Raw genomic sequence first — 8,394 nt, 5'->3', positions numbered from 1 at the left:
AATAAAGAAACAAACTGCTGGTATACTGAGAGCAGCTTTGCCAGTTCAAAATGTTTGGATGTATACTGTTTTGGGGCATAATGAGAAATTAATTTAATCTCAACAAATGAATTTTAGGGGGAAAGAATCAAACTTTCAAACATCACCACCAGCCATTGTTCAAATTTCAGCTCCAACTCATAGTTTTTAACTATGTTATACTGTAGATAGGGCAAAATACAATAGTTAGTTAACAAACAAAAAAGATAATAACAGAAGACAAAAAGAAATCTATCAGATTCAAAGCAGAGACAAAAATGTAAATATTAACCTATACATTTATTTACATTAAACTCATAACCTCTGCAGAAAATTGGTACACAGAGCATGTTATCAGGGCTGGGTAGGTGCTCTGCAGTGCTAATTGCTTCCAGGATGAGACAGAACCTTCCTTTGCTATCATTAATCAACAGAATACATTATAATCAAACCAGTGTAATTAATAAACTAAATTAATTACACCATAAATGAATGCATAAACACAAAAAACGGCTTTCTGAATTCCGCATTTCAGTCATAATAACCTTTACCTTTTAGATCTTTGCTGAAATATAGTAATTGATCTAAAATAGTACAAAAAACAAAAAATAAAATAAATCAAATAAAATGTTAATTATTGACCTAGCAGATCCAAACCCCACCCATCTTTCGTATCTGTATATGGACTTTAATTAGAGTTGAAATTTCAGTGAGGTTTTGAGTGAAAGTGGAGCCATTAATTTAACAATTCATTGAGAATGACATTGGCAGAATGTGCTAGGGTCTTCCAAAAGGTCTTATTATCCTCTGTCTACAATTTATCACCTCCTTCTTTGATGTCCACTGGATGGTGCCCACCAGAAGAAAAGATTGCACCTCCCATTCAGAAACTGGTATTTGTCAGATCAAGTCAGTGTAATTGTTGGCAGAGAGGACACAGACATGCCGGTCCTGTCATTAATCCTCGTCTTTGAGGTGCAGACAGAACACTGGCAAGGATTCACTGAGCTCTGTATTCTCACCTTCCCTTATTTCATGCTGTTTTATGCTTTAGGAAAACAAGCAAAAGCCCCTGGGAAAACTGCTTATTTTAAAATAGAAACTCTAGATGCTTAAGAACAGCAGATGATATCAGTTTTTTGGGGGAGATTTCTAAGAATACAATGTAAATAGGAATCTGTTTTCATTCATCTTCCCAGCTTCTAGTTCACCATACCAGGAAATGTATCCGGAGGAGTTTTTATTACTTTTCGTATTCATCCTTCCTGATTGCATGTACACATTTCATTTTATGCCAGTTCTTTTGTTAAACCTGAGTTTCAAAACAAATGTTCTCTTTAATCAAAAACATTTTTTCTAGTCCATGACTGTAAAGACAAGTGACAATGCTTAGAAAGGACATTGCAGTGTAACTGCTACAAACCGTGCAATTAAAATAATAAACCCTTTTTTATTATTGTCATCCCTTTCTAAACGTATTACACTTATATTTATTCAATAAATATACAAAAAGTGCTAGCAAGGAAGCATCATTCATTCATATGATGTTAGTCATGGCAAGTGTTTTTCCAGTTTACATTCCCGTGGCATTAACATGAAATTTAGTGTTCGTTTCTGCTTTCTGTGTACTTTGTTCTGCAAATAATTATGCAATTATGATATACACAGCCCAAGAGAAACAGTTGTCAAGTTTGAGAAAAGTCAAAGAAGATGCAATGGCCAACAAATGATTAAAAAATGAAGAATAGTGGCGGAACATCAACTTCAATGAAAAAAAAATATGTACAGAATAAAAACTTTAATAACCATGATCTTACGTGAACACTTGGTAAATATATTTTTTAAATGAATCTCTTGCCAAATCTTAAAAATTTAATATTAGAAATCACACTTGTGTCTAATAGTGAAAGGAAGACTATTTGCACATGCATGTGAGAATACTGTGAGATTGGACAGAAAACAGCTGTGTGTTGTCATAACAAAAAACTATTTGGAAACCACTAATTTAAAAAAAAGGTTTTAGTTTGCAGAGGGCATAAAGATCAGACTTTGGAGCTATGGAAAAGGATTATGTGGTCTGATGTGTCCAGACTGACCCTATCCCAGAGTGATGGCTGCGTCAGGGTAAGAAGGCAAGCAAATGCATCATGTATAGTGCCCACCGTACAAGGCTGATGTAGGGTTCCTTCAGTTGGTCAGGTCTAGGCTCAGCAACATTTTTTTGTCAGTTGACTACTTGAAATTCACTGAATGACCAGATTATTACAAATAATTGGTTGCAATTAGATGCAAATACAGATAGGAATAGGGCTCAGAGAAATTTGGTTGGGAATAAAAGTGTGTAATAGACTGGGAAAATACTGTGGGAACAAAAACAATACTTGTTTCAATGAAAGTAAAAAAAAAAATTGTAAATACTCATAAATCCAATTACTTGGTTAAATCCAAATGTGAACCTGCGTGAGGCTTAGGAACAGTCAATATTCATACACTATGCTGGTGGTGCTGCCATTTGGAAGGATACATTTATAACTACAAAAAGAAATCCTTTATCGTTTAGGCCTTGCCGACTTCGGATTTCAAATTGAACGCAGAAACAAATAAACATATACAAATATACCATAGATATTGGACCTTTTTTACTTTTACACATAATAACTGCAACAGTTTGGATTTTAAACCACACACTTAGCCACATAATACCTACAACTTACAGAACTATTACAAAAATCATTAGAGCTACAGATCAATTTAGTAATTTAACATGTATGTTAACTGAAATTTATAATATTTCTATGCCTTAATCACTTTCTTATTTATTTTGTTGCAAGTTACTAATCACGTTAATGAAAACTGTAATGTAATTTAATGTATATTAACGCTGGCATATTTATGATCATTATTGTTTTAAAGAATGCTAGTTAGAGGTACCTTTATCTAAAGTGTTATACCCTTGACAAATTTATTTTTTATTAATAATTCAACATCAATACTGGAAATAAAAGAGAAATTAGAATCTAAGTGTTCTTTTGTCCTTTTTGCTTCTGGGCTCTTGAGCAATTTTATCTTTAATTACTTTGAGAAACCGGTATCTCAGGGGTCATAACCATAATTATCATTTATGTATCTCATTAAATAGGCTTCATTTCCACAGCACTCATTCTTGGTTATGATTTAAGCCTGTGGTATGGTGCTGATCTGTGTATGAAGAAATCTACTGTAATGCAGAAGCAAAGAGTTTCTCCACATTTGTCTGTAATGTACGTATAGATCACGGTAAAGGTAGGGAGCTGGAAGCACAAGTATTTGTATCTGTGAGAGAAACAGCTTGTCTACTACATTCACCATGCCTGTCCTTTTTCCAGACATACACTTTTTTCATTTTCACTGCAGTACTACAGCCAAGATGAAGCGCCTTTCCCCCTTTTCTACCATTCCATCTGTAAATGTTTGCTACTTCTAATTCCCATATTAATTCTATTATAAATCCACCCTGTAATGGTTAAATATATGGAAATAGAAATTTAATATAACATTTGCACTTTATAAACATGGGGACAAAATGGAAACAGTGATCAGCTTATGAATAGTGAATTGCTGTGCTTGTGAAAGATGAGTTGCTTGGTGTTCAGTGTGGTAATTGTGTGATGGACAGGAGCCTATTCAATCAGTTAGTCATGTGTGTGTTGCACCTGGCCAACTGTCAGTGTCCTCTCTCTAATTCAGTGCCTCCAGCTGAACTCCAATAAACCATCAACTCTAATAAACAAGTAACCGTCTTATATTGCGGCATTCTTTCCACACCAACACAGTGTTTCATAACTTAAAAACACACCTCTTAAACCTAAAGATGGCAAAAATACAAAAAGGCATAAACAACAAAAGATAGTCTATTAATTTACACAAAGACAGGTGCCAAAAAATGGAATAAATACCTTAAAGTGTGTTAGTTGGATAAATGGCTATTTTAGCTTTTAGCAAGTTTGGCCGTGCTGCGAACATCACAAACAGCATGGCTGTTTCATGGATTTCTGTTTCTTGAATATAAGGGTTCCATTTTAATAAAAAAAAAAAAGGTATAACTATTTCTAAGCATGTCTCTGTAATTACTTGTGATCCGATTTATCGTAATTAGCTTTTGCAAATTAGCTTTGCTTTCAGACGGGCAAAGTAATGCCTTTGCATGAATGCATCCTACTTACTCTGTAATCTCCAACTTTTCATATGGATAGCATTCATAGACCTACTGTATATAATTCTTATTATTTGTTTTATGTACTTCAATTAAAAGAGAGGTTATTGCTCACACATGCACAGTTATGTAAATAACATCAACCAGAATCACACTTGCAATAATAAAACAGAAGTGTAATTATGTTCTGTTCTGTGCAAATACTCCGAATCTTTAAACTATTAAACTTTAATGGATTCATTGTCATCAGAAGCAAAACGAAATATTAAATATTTCATTTCATTTGACTTTTAAATGAATCTTTTAGTATTGTGTACTTTCCAGTCCAACATAATAAGATGCTTCTTCTCAGACAGTGCCAGCGGGTTAGTCCGTTATTGAGTTTTGTACTCTGATAATAAAAATACCACACTTAGAGCTTTGACAACTACTGATGGCTTTCAAATACTGCATCAGTTTCCAAACAAAATGTAAAAGGAGCACTTCGGATATGCTACAAAAACCACACAGATTAATAGTTGTTTATGTGATAGAAACTTTGTAATAAAACAAAAAATGAGTCATGTGAGCTTATTTACCTCGCTCACTTTCACTCACTCATCATATATACCGCTTAACCCTTATATAGGGTCGCAGGGGGCCTGGAGGCTATACCAGAAAAAGTTAGCGCACAAGGCGGGGTACACTCTGGACAGGGTGCCAATCCATCGTAGGGCACAGACATACACACACTCACAGACTCCTGTGCACATTTCAAGCAATTGGGGAATGGCAATTAGCTTAATTTGCATTTCTTTGGACTGTGGGAGGTAACCGGAGTACCCGGAGGAAACCCACAAAGCACGGGGAAACATGCAAACCCAATGCACACAGAGGCGGGAATTAAACCCGGACCCTGGAGGTGCAAGACAACAGTGCTAAACACTAAGCTGGCTATTATTTTTTTATTTATTTATTGAATCAACAGTAGTTTTTGACCTAATCATGTTAAAGTAACAAAAATACAAATGAAAAGAGTGTCTGTTCGTGTCCATATTAGGATCACACAAATAGCCCTGAAATTTTAAACTGAACATTCTGTGTATAAATAAAATTGCTTGGATTTAAACCAGCTCAATGCCCCTGCTGGTTTAAGAACAATCAGCCAGTCAAAGTCATCCAATCAACACCAGTGATGTGCTCAAAAACGGCCCTTGAGGAAAAATATATGTGGAAAAAGATGAGGTTTAGTCTCATACAAGGTGATCCAACTAAGTGGGAATGTCTAATAAAGGTGAGTCTATACTCCTTTTCAAATAGGCAGTATTCCTCCTGTGTCTGATTCACATACACACAATAACCATACCAAGAAGCAGAACTTACAGTACATGAAATATGTTCTGTAATGATCTTTGCAAAGTGACCTATATGGTAGGTTTACCTAATAAAACACAGCTGTACAAGTATGTAGACTGCAGACTGGCATGTCAACATTACCAGCCAACACAGCACACATCTGGACCCCTGCACTGTCGCCCATGCCAACAGCCACAATGTCCACAGCAGAGAGAGAACCGTGAGGGACAGGCTTCATGTTGCTGCTTTTAGAATCATTTTAACCCCATAGAGCTGTAGAACACAACATCAAGAGACATGAGAAGGTAAGATGGGAGAAATGCCTACAATAATACAAACACATGCCTTTTATTAAACAAGAGTTGTTCAACTGTGCTGGCTATTGATGTTGTGCTAGTATTCTATTTGCTTGGTACACAGTGAAGGTTAGAACATCAATCCACCAGCAGGCTCTGCATGTTGTCATTGTGTACATTATACTGAGGAGAAGCTGTTATATTAAGAGTCCTCTAGTGCCCCCTAGAGGATAGGATGAGAACCTTACATCATCAGATTAGAGCGCTATCACAAACTGACACACAAATATATTAATATATATATATTAATTGACACAATGTTTGGTGCATTTTTTTTTTTCATGTGTCTGCTTGTCTATTTCTTCAAGAACTACTGGAGACTAGTTCATCAAAAGGTGTCATGCACACAACATATATACCAGCTAAACAAGATTAAGATACAACTACACCACCAGCTACTGTATGTACCAGGTTGAAGCTGAAGCTATGTAGTTATATATAACTTTATGATAAAGAAAGCAAAAATGAAAAAAAAACAAAAAAACAATGGGAATCCTAATGCAGGGGTTGGTTCTGTTGTGTGTAAATTAATAAGTGGACCATTTGCAAGTGCAGCAAGTACACAAATGTGGCAGATAAATGAAAGATTAATTCCTCAACTATAGGAATTTAATGAAATTTTTACAGCTCTTTTTTTTTTTTTTTTTTTTTGCCTGGAAATTAACATTGAACAGCAAACCCACTATATTTTCACTTATGAATTCTCTTAACTTGGGGACTTGGGGCACTAGTTGGGTACACCCTGAACACGGTGACAATCCATTACAGGGCACAAGTACACACATACTCACACACTACGGGGAATTTGGAAATGCCAGTTAGCCTAACCTGCATATCTTTGGACTGTCGATGGAAATTCCAGCTAAGTTCATAAAGAAAATACAACCTCCATGCCCACAGACCGAACGCAGGACTGAAAGTGTTGATCCTGGAGGTGCAAGGCCACAGTGCTAAATACTGCACATGACAGTGAAAGAAATGAATACGGTCAAAGTCAACCCGTCAATTAATCAAAATAAGCCATTGTTCCATTCTCTAACAACCTTAATTAAAAAAAAACTCAATAGCTTGTAGGTCCTATTATTATGTAAAAAGAAATAATGACCTTTGACTTTGCGAAAGTCCAAAGTGTGTTTCCTTTTGGACACTGAATGCAACATTGTGTAACCTAACCTACAAATAAGTACAAATTAATCACAGAGCCTGAATGAAGTCCCGAAATGACAAGTATGTTATTACACTCATGTACTTCTAATATAAAATGGTTTTCTTTCCAGCCCTTTTGACTTCTCCTGTACATCCAGTGTAATATAACTCAAAGTGTCAAAGAGGAGTCTTTTATTACACAGGAGAATATTAATTATACTAATTAAACAGCATAATCACCCCATGGCAGACCTTAGAGCAAGAAAAGACTGTCTGAGCACTTAATCTTCCTCTGAGCTCCCTCCAGCCCAACTGTGTCACCTGGCTGTTTCCTTTTGCTCTATGTGTGATGGGGTCTACATGATAATCAAATGGATGGGTTGGGGGCTGTGAGGAGAGTACAGACCTGTCCACACAAGTGTCTGTCATGCAGGGGGCTTCCCGAAGGATCCTCCTTACTCAGGCTTTGTCAATGTCATTCAAACCCTTCCCATAGAGTGGCACAGACATGTGGGACTCCTTTAAACTTGCATTTTAAAAAGTTTTTTTCTTCTTCTTTTTTTTTTTTTTAAAGATTGACAGAGCTTCTGTCTTTTCAGACTAAGTGATGGACTGTCAGGAAGCATCAGGGGACAAGTGGCATTCATTAACAATTTAAAAAAGAGATATAATTAAGATGTAAGTTCATAAATACAAAAAAACTTAAATATCACCAGTTATTATAAGATTACTGCTTAAACAATATAAACCATAATGAAGGTAAATTAGCTGACTCTAATCTATGAGTTATTATATCACCACTACCAAAGGCAACCAATAAATGTTTTACATGTTTAGCAAGAACAAAAAGCTAAAACCTTCTTTATTCCTGACAAATTTGTTTTGTTATGGTTTAATTGTAGAAGTACTCTACCACTATAAAGTATTCTACTGTATTCTTGATGATTCTAATTCCTCAATTCTTGCTGCTGTGTTTACTACCTCAACACCATATTTTATGTTCTGTTATGTCGTTGTTGTCGCACTGTCACTTTGTTGTTGCTCGTTTGCACATTTGCACGTGCACTTTATGTTGTCTGTAAAACCTGTAAATAGTCTTCCTTAGTTAGTTTTTGTTAATTTATGTTGTCATTTATGTTAGGACTATCTGCCTTTTCTCTGCTAGCCAGCTAACTACGCCTCTTAGTTAGCTAGTTTAGCTTCTCTGTTAATTTATGTTGTAAGTTTATGTTGCATGTAGCACCTTGGTCCTGGAGGAACGTTGTGTCGTTTCACTGTGTACTAACTGTATATGGTTGAAGTGACAATAAAGCCTACTTGAACTTGAACTTGATATTAAATATTGCG

This window comes from Clarias gariepinus, chromosome 14 (assembly GCF_024256425.1).
Source record: "Clarias gariepinus isolate MV-2021 ecotype Netherlands chromosome 14, CGAR_prim_01v2, whole genome shotgun sequence".
NCBI lineage: Eukaryota > Metazoa > Chordata > Actinopteri > Siluriformes > Clariidae > Clarias > Clarias gariepinus.
This window is presented reverse-complemented; position numbering follows the sequence as displayed.